Here is a 15,912-nt window from a genome sequence, read left to right as displayed (position 1 = left end):
CTGGAGTATTTCACGAGCCCTTCTGGGAGGGGGAGGTGGAAACATGCAAACAGCCCTTGGGTCACATTCAGAACCGAAGACCCAAAGATGAGTACTTGTCATCCCTTTTTATCAAAGAGTCCCTGCCTCACTGAAGGGAGCCAGCAGAGAGATAAAAGAACGAGGGCAGTGCAAGTGTGGTTCTGACGTTGACCCACAGCATGGAACACCCTAGCCTTGTGTATATATCACATCTCTTCTCTGACGTCACCTTCCAGAACCAACTGTATAAAACAACACTCTCCCCATCCTGTCAACCACTCTCCCCTTCCCTACCTTATCCACCTAAATAGTATATGACATGTACTGACACATTTTGAAGTATTTATTTGTTGTTGGTCTGCCACACCAGAATGCAAGCTTCCTGAAGACAGGCCCTTTGTATTGCTTCCTCCTGAAGGCTCTGTGTTTGCGGAGACAATGGCTGAGAGTAGGTGCTCCATAGGTGTCTGCTAAATAAAAGAACTGTGAGCAAATCCGTCTTTAATGTCTTGATTTTTGCTTCGATAAAATAGGTGACGAAGCACCATTCTTACTTGCCACATGGGGAAACTCTAACTTGAAAAGAGACACTACATGATAATCAGACACATTTGTGACTCGTCTAAAGGCAGATACAAATTAATTTAGCTGAGACCGAGGCCATGCATGGTTTGCACTCCCTGATGTTTAAGTGATGAGGGGCCCATGTTCACAAACAGCTCAGGTGTGCCTACTCCACGAGCTCTGCCCTGCAGTTGATCCACCTGGTCCTGAAAATGGCGAGCGTGGATGCCGGGGGAGTGACTGCCTGTGGTCAGTTTTTGTAGCTGGTTTGGGATTGTGGGCTTTTGCCATTCAAGAGGACTTACCTGTGAGTCCTTATGGGACTGCAGGCTAGTCAGGCTGTGTGTGCAATGCCAGGACCTAAGGAATAACTGGAAATGGCCATCATTAGTCAAGTGAGAGGCCTAGAAAAGGGCACACCAAGGATTCAGCCAAGCTATTTCAAGACCAAGCAAGAACAGGTTAAGAGAGATGAAGTTGCCTGGTGGCTGCGGCCAGGGCAGGTGGGGAAGAGGGCAGCGGGTAGGGAGATGGGGAAGGCCTCCCATCTGTGTATTTTTATTCTCCAGGGCACCAATAAAAGTCCTCCCTTGACCTCTGTGCTGCTAATTATCAAGGCACTGGTTGGCCCACTCAGAGAGAGAAATTTGCTTTGGGCCAAGTTTTCTTTCAGCAGAGCCCAGAGAAGGGCTGGAGGCCTGACCAGTGGGGCCGAAGCCAAAATTGCTGTATCCGGAAGATCTACCATCAGACCCAGAACAACCTCATTCCTGAGTCACACTTTCCTGCCACCTCGGTGTACCTCCCAGCACTCGTGTATTCTGCACAAGGCTGTGTTTTCATCTTAAACCAGTGGACAAGTAAGACTCGGGATTTTTCCCTTCCCTGCTCGGTGAACTCCTATCTGCTCATCAAAACCCAAGCCAAACTGCCCAAGCTAAAGTGGTTGCCCCTCTATTACCAAATTGTATGTTTCTGGAACTCTTCCCCGAGACATTGTAAGCCTATCAACATGGACTTTTGCTTATTTATGACCACATTCTCCCATCCAAGTACTAACCAGGCCTGACCCTGCCTAGCTTCTGAGATCAGATGAGATCAGACGCATTCAGGGTGGTATGGCCATAGACTATGACCACATTTTAAATGCTGAATAAGTGATAATTGAGCAGATGACCCAACACAGCAAGGACAATCCATGCTTCCTGGCTTCAAGAGCCTGATTACATCACTCATTCTTCCCCCCATAAGCCAGGCGTCTGCTCAGCTGAGAGGGCAGGATGTTCCTGTTTGGCAGAGACAGTTCCAGGTTTTGATGACCTGCCTCAACCAGATTGATACCTATTCCAAGTTATTGTTTATGTATGTTCCGTGGGGGCCAGGGGGAATGGTTACATAAGCCAGTGAGACCACATTCACCTGCAGCGGCTCTCTCTTCCTGGTGCCGTGGTCGCCTGGCTCCATTTAGGTGAGGGTTCCTCATGTCTTCCCCCAGCCTCCAAACTCCCCGCAGCCACCTGGGCAGATTGGGAACAAGAACTCCTGTCAATTGCAACTTGTCAACCTTCCAGACAGGCCAGAAGCCCTGCCCCTCTGGGGGACCCTGGGGTGGAATCTGCTGGGAGAATGTCACTGCCGTTGTCTGACAGTGAGCACGGAGGCCCTGTGCTCTGGAAGGGCGAAGGGTGCGTTCCAGGCTGGGCCTTGTAAGAAAATGCAGCTTCCTAAGGCAGCCCAGGCAAAGCCAGCTTCTTGATCCACCAGGGCCCCGGGGGATAGGGCACAGGCAAAGCAAATCTTGAACCATCTGCAGCCTCTCCCCTGTAGCTCAGAGGTCTCAGGACTCTGGGACAAAATTCACTTTATCAACAGCCTGTCTGCCCAGCTTGTCACTCCCCCAGCCACTTTCACTACCCCTCAAACTGACTTCTTCTTTTAGGAAGAAGGTAAGAGGATCAATGCGTCAAAACTGACCATAAATGACTTCACTGTTTACAATAATCTATCATCTCATTTGACCCGCTTTAGCCTTCTTCGAAGCAGGCACTATTCTCTCTACTTAACAGAAAAGAAATTCAAGGCTCAGAGTGAGAACACTGGTACAGAAGAAACGCTTGCCCCTCGGTGTAATCCCAGAGCCTGAAGGAACTCTTTCCAAGAATCCACATTTGTGTATTTCATGGACGTTTCTGGAGGGAAGCCCCTCCTGAAGAAGGAGACAAACAAACTTCACCCCCAGAGCAGCAGGTACAAAACTAAAACTCTAAAAAAAAGGGGCGAGACACAAATCTCAAACTCCACTCTCAGCCCCTTCCTTCCCTGAGCCTTTAACCAGAATGGCTGCAGAATGAGAACCCACAGCCAGGAGGAGATTCCAGGAGGCCAGCCTGAAACCCACACCTCCCAGGCCAAGGTGATGAGGGGCTGAAAGTATCGGGAAGGGCTCAGATTGTGTCTGATTAAGAGCACGGGCCTGCAAGAAGCCAAGTGTCCCTAGCCTCAAATTCTAGCTCCTCTGTCTACTGGGGGATCGCCATCCCTTAACTTCACGGTGTCTCCGTTTCCTCCACTGTAAAAAGAGGTGGCAGCAGTAGCTTTCTGGTGGGTGCTGTGAGACTGTAGTCACATCATGCCCAGAGAGTGCTTGCTGCAACAGACCACATCCTTAGAGCTGGGCTGGGAGGCTGCAGTGCTGTGGAGGCAAAGGAGTGGGTGGGAGACAGGTTTCAATGAGCACTGCTCCTCTGTGAACTTAAGCCAGTGCCTTAAAGCTCTCTGGCTCCAGGGCTCACCTCTCAGATGGATTATCCTTTGCAGCTCTGCCCTAAGCCTTGCTTGGAAGTCACACGTAAGGGAAATGCCTTGCACGCGTGAACTGCTCAGAATTCACCAACCCTTTCCTTCTCTTCCCTGGAATGTAAAATGTCCTCCAGAAAACATCTGACCTCCAGCTTTGGTTTATTATCAAGAGGGATACATGGCTTCATATGCACCACGCCAGACACAGTAATAAATGTCCCTTTCCTTGAGGAGGTAAAAGGGGAACAAGCTGGATAGGTGCTGAAGGCAGGGGAGGAAAAGAGCTGAGCAGGAGAGTGGGCAGCAGTGGGCATGCTGGGGATGTGGGTGGGGGCGCTTTCTGGCTTTATCAGGGGGTGTTCAGGGGAGGGGTGCCCCGGAGGCGGGGGGCAGTCCTCATGCCTCGTGCATACGTGCTCAGTGGGTCCGATTCTTTGCCACCCCAGGGACTCCTCTGTCCATGGGGTTTTCCGGGCAAGAATACTGGAGTGGGCTGCCATTTCCTCCTCAAGGAGATCTTCCCAACCCGGGGATAGAGCCGGCTTCTCCTGCATTGCAGGCGTATTCTAGACTTGCTGAGCCATCGGGAAGTGCCTCACGCCTCACTCAGAGCAAAGGGAGGAGCTAGGGCCAGGCCCAGAGGGCTCTGTTCCCCTGACAATTATGGAAAAGACCTGCCCCCTTTCTGGGCCTGTATTATCTCTGCAAAATGAAGTGCTCTGAAAGGTCCTCCCACTTGGAATTTTCTAGGAGGCTGGATATCAGCTAAGGAGGCTTGGTCTTCCTGCTGGTCTGCGGCCTTCTGCCTGCCTTCTCCGTCTCCCACCACCTCACCTCCCTACCCTCTCCTGCTCAGACAGGCAGAGATTATTTTTAACCGGGGTTTATAAGCAGGATCTGGAAAAGCCTGTCTGCAGAAGTTCCCTCTCCCACAGCAGGAAGGGGAGGCGCTAGGACAGGGAGACCTGCCCACAGGTGTGGAGTGCAGGGAGGCAGGCCTGGCCACTAATGCAGCCCGACCGTCCCTGGCCAGCTGGAGGACTGGAAGGGGGCCCAGGGCTGGCCCTGGCTGCTCTGGTCGGGAGGACAGGGTGCGCCCGTGGCAGGGGTGAAGTGGAAACTTCTGGGCTTTCCTGACATCACCTCTTCAGGAGGGGCTGATTGGCCCAGGGCTTCCCTCTCCCTGGGGGAAGGCTCCGGGCAGAGTGGCCCAATGCCCCGTATCGCAGGCCAGGCCTCTGTGCCGCTCTGGCACAGGGGCGGGGGCAGGCGAGGCCAAGTTACCTAACAGGCAGATTAAGCGTGTGCTTAGGGCACTGGCAGCAAAAGGGCATCAACAAAGTGTTTGGTTTGGCTTTTTTTTTTTAAGCTAATTCTTAGTATTTCAAAAATAGCAAGGCAGTAGTTGTCCCGGAAAAAAAATCAGAGCTTGGTTAGACTTTGTCACACTGATTTTCAGGTTTAGGGTGGTTTTTATTTTGAATTTGTTTCTGAGTGGGTGCGGTGGGGGGCTGCACCCTAACCTCTCAGCTCTGAGGGAGGCTGGAAGTCTTAATCCAGCTCAGAGTAAGTCAAGGATCAGAAAGGGGGTGGGGGAGGGAACAAGAGGGTGTTGAGGAGGAGGAGCAGGAGATCTCAGCCCACAGCTCTATCCCCTGGAGGGGGAGGCCTTCCAGAGAGAAGGGCCCTGCACTGTCACGGGGAGAACAGCTCTAGCAGGAGGGGATCTGGGGAAACTAAGATGTGAGACGGTTATGTGAGTGAGGGGTAGGAATGCTCAGGGCCCCAGGGCGAGTCTGGAATTGCCACCCCTGGGCCGGGCCTTGCATTTGTTCTCCTGGATTCCCTGATGGCTCAGTGGTAAAGAATCTGCCTGCCAGTGCAAGAGATGCGGGTTCAATCCCTGGTCCGGGAAGATCCCCTGGAGAAGGAAACAGCAACCCATTCTAGTATTATTCTTGCCTGGAGGATTCCATGGACAGAGGAGCCTGGCGGGCTACAGTCCATGGGTCACAAAGAGTCAGGCTCAGCTCAGTGACTGAACAACTGCTCACTTTGGCAGTCAAGTGCCCAAGGACGGTGGCCCCTCTGGAGGGGGACCTGGCTGCCCATTTCCTGGAAGACAGTTCCCAGGATGGCACTCAGCCCCCTATTTCTCCTCCAGGGTAGGGCAGGGACTTGGTGCCTTCTCTCCCATTGTCTCCTAGAGTAGGAGCATAGTATTCACAAAGCAACAGCCTTCTGGGCCCAAGAGGCACCCACCAGCAAATACCCGCTGTGCACCTACTACGTACCAGGCACTCTCTGCCCGTTTCCTCATTTAACCCTCAGAGTGCCTGTCATGTGGTCACTCTGAACCCAGTCTGCGGATGGGAAAACAGGCTCAGAGAAGTCCAGAGCCTGCCAAAGAGCACACAGCTGCCTAGTGAGGACACAAGCCCTGTTGTCTGACTCTTGTCCAGCCTGCTGCACTCAATACCACAGGACTCACTCCTGCTCTGGGCCTCTGGAAGGACAGAGCCCCACACTGCCTCCCTCGTCCTTCTCTGAGCCCATCATGTCCAGGGCCAGGGGCCAGCGTGGGCCCTGCCACATCCGTTATGGACTAGGGGACATTCAATCACCCTTGACCTTAGAAATGTGACAGGCTATGTAACTTGCAGGGCTCAAGCCGAAAAGAAAATGCAGGGTTCCTTGTTCAAAATTACGAAGAATTTCAAGACAGCAAAAGCATTAAACTATCCCTTTCAAACATGGTGCCCAGTGTGACTGCCCAGGTCCATGCTTATGAAACCTGTCCTGCCCAGAACCCACACTCTCCCTAGAATAAACTCTCCCTTTACCGGGAAATCCCAAGTGGGATTTCAAGGGCCCCAAGAGGACAGACCTTGGGAAGTAAACTGCCCACCGGCCTGGTTGTCCCAGTGGGCGGTCCTCGGGTGTTCAGGACCCTACACCCTCATCTTCCAAGTCACATCCACGTGTAACTAGGGCTCTGGAGAACTCGGCCCATGGCGTGCCGTCTTAGCTGGGGTGCGGCTATCTGAGAGCCCCGGTTACAGAGCAAAGGCTCTACTTTCTTCTTCTGACTAATGCATCCTAGCACCTCCTCCTTCATTTAGTTCCTAATCCTTGCTGGAGACACCCTCTTTCCTCATCTGCCGAACAGTTAACCATCTAGGCCCTTCCCTGAGGCTCCAGGGGTTAACAGTTTCATTCTAGAACAGTGCCTGGCCCCTGTTCCAACATTTGTAGAAGTGGTGGAGGTAGCTTCTGTATAACAAGCATCACCTGGGTGCCTGACATTGCTCTGGGCATGTCCACTCACACACGGGACCTCATCCTCCCCATAGTTTGGCAGGTGGGCATCACACACCCCTTTGGCCTGGGAAGAGATGAAGGCTCTGAGAGTGTTGCCAGCCAGGGTTTCGTGGTCTTCCCCAATCAACAGAAATTGACTAGAGGCCAGACAAGTTCAGGCAAGGCTTTATTGGTTGCCCCTGCTACAGCAGGGGGAGCGAGAACAAACAACAGGTTCCCTTGCTGGCTCAGTCCCCGAGGGGGACAAGTTGGTTCCTTATATGCAATGAGGGTAGGGGTTGTCCAGGGGGTGAGCCAGAGGGGTGGCTTAGGTGGGTTGCCCACCCCTTAGGTTGCTGTGTGCAGGGGGCATGCCTAGTAGCCTACTTTTGCTCCTGACTCCCTGCTTTTGCTCCAAGCTCTTCAAAAGTGGCAGTTTGGCTTTATGGTCTCTTTATATCTTTTGAGTCCAGAATCTGCCCCAACTGCGCATGCATGCAGTTATTTTTAATCTCATATTAGCTTCTTCGCATTTTGTTGCTCAAGGAGAGGTGTGTCCAGGGGCAGGTATTGCAGCTCTGCAGCAAAGGGTCCCGGGTCCCAGTCTGTCTCAGGAGGAATGTTCAGGAGGTCCCATGGTGACTCAGTAGAGCAAACAGACTGGGGTCTGGTTCCAAGGGGGGCTCTGACTCCAGTACAAGCTACTATTATACCTGCCTACAAGGTGCCCTGTCTGACCTGGGAAAGGGCCCGTTATGGTGCCCGGTGCACAGTAAGCACTTAAGTTACTATTAATCCGACTTTCCAGTAGCCTCTACAGCCTCTTCTGCTGTCTTCTCCCCTCTTCCAGCCTGTCACTCATTCATACCCATCCCCCTTCTTGTATATTCAACCTTTCCTTCTGACCCTTTCCCTGTAAACATGCTTACATCTCTCTCAACTTGCATCAGAGAGACTCCTGTCCCCTGCCCCCTGGCTGCCAGGTTCGCTCCTTCCCTCCAGAGCGAGGACCCTGGGACCAGCTGTGCCTTCTGCCTTCCCCCCAATACACTGTGTCCCAGCTCGTCACAAACCTCTCTGGCCAGGGTCTCCAGGGACCTCCGTGCTGCCAAGTTCAACAGACACCATTTGGGCCCTACCTTCCTCCATCTTGGGACTTCCCTGGTGGCTCAGATGGTAAAACATCTGCCTGCAATGCAGACCTGGGTTCGATCCCTGGGTGGGGAACCCCTGGAGAAGGAAATGGCAACCCGTTCCAGTATTCTTGCCTGGAAAATTCCATGGACAGAGGAGCCTGCTAGGCTACAGTCCATGGAGTTGCAAAGAGTCAGACGCGACTGAGCGACTTCACTTTCTTCTTTCACTTTCCTCCATCTCGGCCCAGCGCCTGGGGCCCCATCCCACGGCATCTGCTTTGGCAGGCAGGACTCGACCTCCTGTGATTGTCCTCCCTTTCCTCCTGCTGCCCTTCTCCTCCCAGGCCCACCTCTCCAACCCTGCAAGGTGAGTGCTCCCGGCATTCCGCTGTCTTCTCATTTTTCTGCTCAGGGACCTCACCTAAACTCACACCTCTGACGACCACCCACAAGGCAGATGGCACCTTTCAGTTCCTGCCCAGACCTGTCTGCAGAGCGGAGGGCCACAGGTTCACCTGTCATCGCCCCGAGCTGGCCCCATGGCACCTCAGGCCAGTGTCCCAAATTGACCAGACTGCTTCCCCTACACCGGCGGCATTTCCTGGGCACCTGAGCTGAGGATGAGCTTGCCTTCTTCCTTCCTCTGCCTTGCCCTCACGCACCTGCCAGCTCTCCTCCTAACAGCTCTCAGAACACCCCTAACCCCTCCCCAAGTCCCTCCCCCACACAGCCCCTCCTGAATTGGCTTCATCACCTCTTGCCTGGATCACTGCAGACGCCTCCTAGCTGGCTTCTCATGCTTGCTTCTCCTTCCAGATAGTCTAGTCCTCATGCTGCTGCCAGAAAGATCTTTCCAAATGGCACATCAGACAGTGTCCCTCTGCTCACACATCCTTTAGTGCCCTGCAGGCTTAATCTCAAGCCCCTCAGCTTTGCTCAGGAGGTCTTGCCTGCTGGTTCTGCCTCACTTCTTCCCACATTCCAGCCAAACCAAGCTAACTCTTCATCCTTCTGTGGCGGAAACTTACTCTCCTGCCCCCAACCTCTTCCTCCCCCTTCTCTTCTTCCTTCACAGGCCCCACTTTATGGAAGGGGGGATCATCTTTCCCAGTGATCCAGATCCGTGCTCCTGGGGCCCTGTGGTCATAACACTTAGCCATCCGCTCCCTGCGCTGAGAGTGTGTATGCAGGGGGGTGGTGGTGGTAAGTGTTGTCATTGATGGGTGGGGCCCAAGCGGAGCACAACTAAGGGTAATGACAACCGCCGACTGGCTCGGTGTCGCAACAAACTTACACACACTGTATTAATTCTCCCAGCAGCCCGGTGAGAAGTGTCCCATCCGCCAGGAGGACACTGAGACCCAGAGATCAAAGGATGTACCCAAAGTTAACAGCAGAGCCAGGTTTTTAACCCAAATGTCAATGGATGGGGCCTGTTGGGTGAACATAAGTTTTCAGGGAAGCAGGGACTTTTGGTAAGTGTTGAAGGAGAAGCAGGAGGTGCAAGGAAGGTGAGGCGAATGGAAGCAATGGCCTGGCCGTTGTCCTCAGTCGGCCTCAGCCGCCTGCCCAGGGCAGGGGAGGGGGTGGAGAGGGGGGAGGGTACAGGAACCCTGCTCCAGGCACTGTGCCTGCATGGGGAGGAGAGAGGGCCCTGGGAAGAAGCCACTGGCAGGTGGGACAGGAGATGAAGGGATAAGGAGTGTCTGCAGGCTCTGACTCAGCTGGTTCCCAGGGAGAAGGGCTTGACCTGGACCATTGCAGGATTAGGAAAAAGCGACACAGGCTCTCAGAGGCCCTCCCCACCCCCCCACCACCTGCTGACCCCTTCTGCCCCTGTGGGGGAGGGGGCCCCCCAAGCACAGGTAGGAGTGGATTAAGGCACCCTGCCTTTCCCCAGCTCTGGCTGTGTTACTCAGTCACCGAGGAAACATGGAGGCCTTTTGGGGCTGGAAGCAGCCTGCAGTCTGAGGAGCCACCTCCCGGTAGATGGCTTGGCCAGGTATTTTAGCCTCCCGGCTAAGGGGGGGAACCTAAGGCAGCTCCAGCTCTGGGGCCCCTGGTCCCTGGGAAGCTCCCAGCCAGGCAGTCTCTCCTCCTCCTCCTCCCCCTAAAATGATCCTAATTCCAGCATTCTCCCCCACCACCCCCGCTAGTCCCTGGGTCCCCTCGCCCCACTGGAAGGGGCATGTTGGCAACTTCCCAAGTTAAGAATCAGTTGCCTACACTCTAGGCAAACGGTGGTGGTGGCTGGGGCTGGGTGACGGGGGGAGGTTGCGGGTTGCAGATTTGTAGGAGGGGGTCACGTGACTGTCTGGGCTGAGACCCAGGGGCGCAGAGCTAATTCCTCTGTGTTCACATGGCTCGGCATTCCAGAGCTGCCTCTCCCTGGGTGCTGGCTGCCAGCATGGGCCCCCAGCACCCTCAGCGCCCCAGACCTGTTCTCAAGGCAGTCCGGACCTCCTGCCTGGAGCTGTGGTTTCTGAACCACTGCCCATGGTTCCGGATTTCACAAGCTGGCTCCTCCTTGCAGGGAAAACCCAGGCCTCCCTGGAAGGGTGTGCCCTGGTAGAGAGGGAGGTGTGGGGGCCGGGGGCCTGGGGAGCGTGTGAACAACCTTCAGAAGTGAGAGGGGCAGTGAGGGCAGGCCGGCGGAGGTTACTCGCTGCTCTGTGACCTGGTTACTGTGTCTGTAAAATGGGAGGATAATAGTACCTACCGTGGGTATTTTCCTGTCGAAGGAGAATAATTGCAACAAGCAGTCTCAAAGCCTCCGTACTAAAGGAAATAGCAGACAACAAAGCCCAGCCCTCTGTGGGTCCAGAGGTTGCACTCAATACTGTTTCTCCCTCGCTGTTTTATTTAGCCACCGTTTGTCAGTCTGTCACTAGGGAAGCCGCTCTGCCAGCTACACCGAGTTGCCCTGGGGCATGGTAGAGGGAGAGGAAAGCGACTGTAGAGGAGAGTGCTGGGCACTGCAGGGGATACTTGGTCTTCATGGCCACTGCCCCCTCCTCCACACCCACATTCCTTCCAGAGACCCCCGCAAGCCACAGTGAGGCTGGCATAGGGACCCCAAGGCTGGCACCATAGTGACGTAGGTTTAAGTGTACCGGTTGGGCCAAGGGCATGCACACGCACACATACACAGACACACACACAGACACTTGCCCAGGAGCCAAAAAACAACCTAATAGCTAATCCCTGACTGTGGAGGAAAGGACACGCCCCTGCCCCCAGACTCAGACCGGGGCACGGACCCAAGTCCACTTCCTTGCCCTGGACCTTCCTTTCTGTCTTTGGCTTATCCTAAGATCTACACCCAAGAGATATATATTATAAATCTGAGCTTCTTTGTGCGTCTAATACTGTTGAAAATACACACAAGATAACTGTCAACAGTGCTTCCCTCGTCGGAGGGGAACTGAAAGCCTGGAAGGGAAGGAGGCTGATGGACTTTTCACTGAGTGCCTGTTCATGCTGTTGGATTTTTTTTTCTTTTTGCCATGTATTTGGAATACCTTTTGAAAAATTAAGATACTCTACTCTTGGGATGGAAGAATGGTGGAGGGCTTTGCTTGCTGTGCTAAAGAAACTGGACTTTATTCTGCAGGCAACGGAGAGCCAAGGGAGGTTTCTATGCAAGGAGATGACATATTAAAGGCATGTAAAAGAAATGCCCGCTGCAGAGTCCTTGCCCTGGAGTGGGCGGAGACTGGAAGCCATGGGAGGCCAGTTGGGAGCTTGTGGCAGTTCTCTCGAGTCTGCAGTGCGGATCCACAACTGTGGGCTCACAATATGGTGCCCGGGGAGGTAAGCTGTCGCAGATCATTTTTTACCGAAGTTTAGGGGTAGGAGGCAGCTGGGGGGAGACTCCTGAAGAACAACCCTGCTCCAGAATCCCTGGTTGGAAATATGGCTTGGACAGCACTGCAGTGTGCCCCTAGCACAGCGAGCCTAGAAAGTGCCCTCTCCTGGGGACAGCCTCACTCACGAGCCTTGGAGACCGTGGAGACTGGGAGATGGGGAGAGGGCTGGGGGACCGGCTCAAGCTCTGAAGCTGGGTTTCCTGGGTCCTGTGGTGTCAGAAGTCAGAGGCTTCCTGAATGGAGCAACAGAGGAGTTCTGGCTCTAGGCTGCCCTGGGCTTGAATGGAATACCAAGGATGGCCTTCATTATTTAACATCTCTGAGCTCAGATGGCATGTCTATAAAATGAGGGTCCTCACACCTTCCTCGCAGGCTGGCCTGAAGTGTGCACTTACCCAGCACCTGGCAGGCCACTTGTTTCCTAGGTGGCCAGGCAGAGAGGCGCGACAGGGAGGGGACAGAGAAGCTCCAAGTTGAAGAAAAGCTGGCAGGAGTTCAGGTCTCCCTACCTCTTATCTCCATACTCAAACGGTTCCTTATCTGACCATCTTTAAACCTTCAAAAGTTTCCAATCAGCAAAGGGGAATGTGGTGTGTGGGCCCATGGCTCAGAGGTTCAGAGCTGTAGCTGCTGCTGCTAAGTCGCTTCAGTCGTGTCCGACTCTGTGCAACCCCATAGACGGCAGCCCACCAGGCTCCCCTGTCCCTGGGATTCTCCAGGCAAGGACACTGGAGTGGGTTGCCATTTCCTTCTCCAATGCAGGAAAGTGAAAAATGAAAGTGAAGTCGCTCAGTCATGTCTGACTCTTAGCAACCCCATGGACTGCAGCCTACCAGGCTCCTCTGTCCATGGGATTTTCCAGGCAAGAGTACTGGAGTGGGTTGCCATTGCCTTCTCTGCAGAGGTTCAGAGAGGACTCCACTAATCAAGACCCACCTGATATTTACAGTCAAAAGCCTAGACACTCCTCTCAACATACCCTTCTTCAAAAGCTATAGCTGCAAAAAAGACCAAGGGACAAATGCTTGTTCCCTGTCCTCTGCTGCTGCTGCTGCTAAGTCGCTTCAGTCGTGTCCGACTCTTGACGACCCCATGGACTGCAGCCTACCAGGCTCCTCTGTCCATAGAATTTTCCAGGCAAGAGTACTGGAGTGGGGTGCCATGGCCTTCTCCACCCTGTCCTCTAAGAGCTACTAAAAATACGGAGCCCCACCCCACTAGGTACTCTCTCACAGTTTGCCCATTTGATCACCACCTGTTCTCATAGAAAGCTCTACTTAAGCCCAATGTCCTTAAATTTAAAAGTCCATTGGAGTTGTTCCCTACTAGGAATCTAGCCCAGGCTCTGCCACTGTGTGACTTTAGGCAGGTTCCGTCATCTCTCTGTGCCTTGGGGTCCTCATTTTTACTAGGTGGATGGACTAGACCTAGGTTCTAACCTCAAGGTCCATGGATGGATTTTAGATGTGCGTGAACCCCTTTAAAAATCAGGTAACGTTGGTTGCGTCCCAGAAGAGAACTAGGTGGCCAAGGGGCCACTTGTAGAATGAACACCTTATAGTTGTACTGTATTCCCCTTTGCATCTTTTGAATTTTGAGCCAAAGGAACATATTACCCATTTAAATATAAATACATAAAATTTGTATTAAAAAGGAAAGAAAATGTATGCAAGATCATGTGTGGGGGCACATAGTTTTGAAGGAAGGATCCATCATTTTCATCAAATTTTTCTAAGGTGCTCTGACCCCAGAAAGGTTTAAAAACGTTGTACTAGATGCCCATAAGCGTCATTCCCTGTTCCGATTTCCGTGATTTGACAAAGTATTAAGAGAAAACAAAAGTGAATTTCAGTACTCGTTACATCAACAGCCTGGGCTGAATGCATGTGAAAATGCATCCTGAAATCATGTTTAACAGCATAGGTGTGCATGCCTACATGAGCTGAAGGGTTTAGATGTGAATGCCAGACTTATTTGACAGGATGAGTTGTCCTCACTGGTGGAGATCAAGGTTAAAAATTGACCCCCATCAGCCTATTCTGTCAAAGCTGTTGAACTAAGTCCTCCTTGCCCCGCCCTGGTACCCACTCAAAGAAACATCCAGCTCAGATTCGCTGCACAAACAATGCCTATAAATAAAAGCGATATGGATTTTTTTTTTTTTAAGTGTTAGCCACTTCGGCGTGGAGCGGCAGGAAGGCAATGAGAAGCAGGAAATGGAGGAGGTGGGCAGATCCAGGGTGAACTGGAGATGAAGGAAGCCTAGCTCATCAGAGACCTACGTCTGAACCTCTGAAACCCACAAGAATCCTCTTGTGCTGGAGAGGAAATCACTTCCTGGGTGTACAATTGTGGATGGCGTCAGGGTGGAATCTAGCTGAGGGATCAAAGCAAGACTGGTTAAGGCAACCCGACTAGCAGCTGAATAGGTCAGAGCAATGAGAAAGGTCACAGTTTCAAAAAAAAGAAGGGCGAAGAGGCAGCCGCCATTTAACAAATGGCCCTGGGCAATGGTAAACTTTAATTAACTGCACCATTATAATTCACTTCCACTCCAAACTCCAGCTCTCCCTCTCAGCACCTCCCTCCTTCCCTTCCCCCAGGTCTCATCAAGGCAGGTTTCCTTAGTGAAACCCAACTGGCCGCCTGTGCTGGAGGCTTCGTTATTACAGCTCTGCCTCTTCTGCTAATAATGCACCCAGCCACAAGAAGGAAGAGCAAACTACAGTTCTCAGCTCTTAATGACAGGCCCCTTGTCTACCTATGGGCACTAAATCAAGGATCCTGTAATCCTTCAAGTTCCCGAAAGGAATACCGTAGCAATGAAGCGTTCAGTGGCAGGTGAGCAGGAGCAGATGTGCACACAGAGGCAGGTTAACAGGGCCAACGTCCCCCTGGAACCACTGGGCAGTACTCACCGGGTTCACACCTAGACCCCATCATCCACACGCCCAAGGTGCCAAGAGCAGCTCAAGGGCAATGGCTACACCCACCGCGCCTTCATTCACTGGTGGTTAAACCACACCAGTGACACTCTATCTCTGTATTCTCAGGCTGCTGAGGTTTACCCATTTTATGTGTGTGTGCAGTGGGAGTGGGGGTGGGGAGCACCTCAGAGGATCTTCCAGGCAAAACATGCTTGGTTTTTATTAATGAGCTTATGAGAAAAAGCCAACCCAGACCTTTAAGTGAAACGTGTGATTGGTAGCCAGGCGAGGATAGGTTTTAGAATTAACTCTTCCTACGGTCTGCTATGCATTATCACCCCCCAAGATAATTACCCCTGAGGATGAAAATAGGTTTCATGACTCATAAGCACCAATACAACACTTGGCAGCAGATGAAAATGCAAGGACACATTTGCAGGAAGCTGACACGCACATCTATTTATATGTGGGGAGATTCTTAAAGAGGTGAGACAGGCACCTCCCGGGTACCAGGATTAAGAGACTGCTGCAGATCCATCAATTGCCATTTATCCACACCCTCAAACACACACACACAGAGTCATGGTTTCCACTACTTCAAGGATGGTGGTGGCGAAGCACGAACAGAAACCAAAAGGGTTATTAACAGCAAGTCAGAACACCAACCCAATCTTCACATGGGTGTTCTGGGCCAACCAGTGATTTGTTTTTCCCCCGAACTCATCTGTACCCATACCCACTGCCCTACCCTTTGATTTGAGTGGGGTGGGGATTGCCCAGTCTCTTTCCTTATTTGCTATACCTCTGGCCTCTGCTATTCCTCTGGTGATAAAGGTCTAGGTCCAGCTTACCTCCACCAGGAATGGGGTGTGGCCAGGAGTGGATTTCTGATAGGATCTGGTTTTCTGCTTCCTCCATCTCATTTTCTACTTTCCTTCCATTTAACTCTCCAGGAAAGTACAAGGTTCAAACTAGGTTTGTTTGCCTTCCCTTGGTTCCCATCTAGGCTCAATCAAGGGGCTCTGAGTCCCTAAAGGATGTTCCAGTCCCATCCCCTTCCTTCTGTACCTCACAGATGCCACCAGAAAGTTGATTAGATAAATAACTGCATTTCAACCAGTGGGAATGGGTTCTATTTGCTGTCATAAGCCACCACTGCTCCAGGAACAGGGTTTGGGTTTTTTTCCCCCTTCTCTCTCCCACTCTGCAACCAACTAGGTGTTCTGCTTTAAAAATCATCGTCAAAAGCGGGGCGGGGAGGGGGGGATGTGGGGCGGTGAGAAGGAAACGTGTCAC

General features: G+C 52.5%; 1 long non-coding RNA gene across 2 annotated transcripts; it reads right to left on the bottom strand.

Moving 5' to 3' along the window:
• Window positions 1-311: 311 nt before the first annotated feature.
• Window positions 312-3,005, bottom strand: LOC112588003. Of its 2 annotated transcripts, none has more exons than XR_006542612.1 (4): window positions 2,945-3,005; window positions 2,005-2,102; window positions 891-956; window positions 312-488 (listed from the first exon to the last, which is right to left on the bottom strand). It is a non-coding gene; the product is annotated as an uncharacterized LOC112588003 (long non-coding RNA). The 2 variants fall into 2 exon arrangements; XR_006542611.1 differs by lacking the exon at window positions 2,945-3,005 and adding an exon at window positions 2,560-2,665.
• Between the last annotated feature and the right edge of the window lie 12,907 nt (window positions 3,006-15,912).

Source organism: Bubalus bubalis, chromosome 11 (assembly GCF_019923935.1).
Source record: "Bubalus bubalis isolate 160015118507 breed Murrah chromosome 11, NDDB_SH_1, whole genome shotgun sequence".
Classification (NCBI taxonomy): domain Eukaryota; kingdom Metazoa; phylum Chordata; class Mammalia; order Artiodactyla; family Bovidae; genus Bubalus; species Bubalus bubalis.
This window is presented reverse-complemented; position numbering and strand designations above follow the sequence as displayed.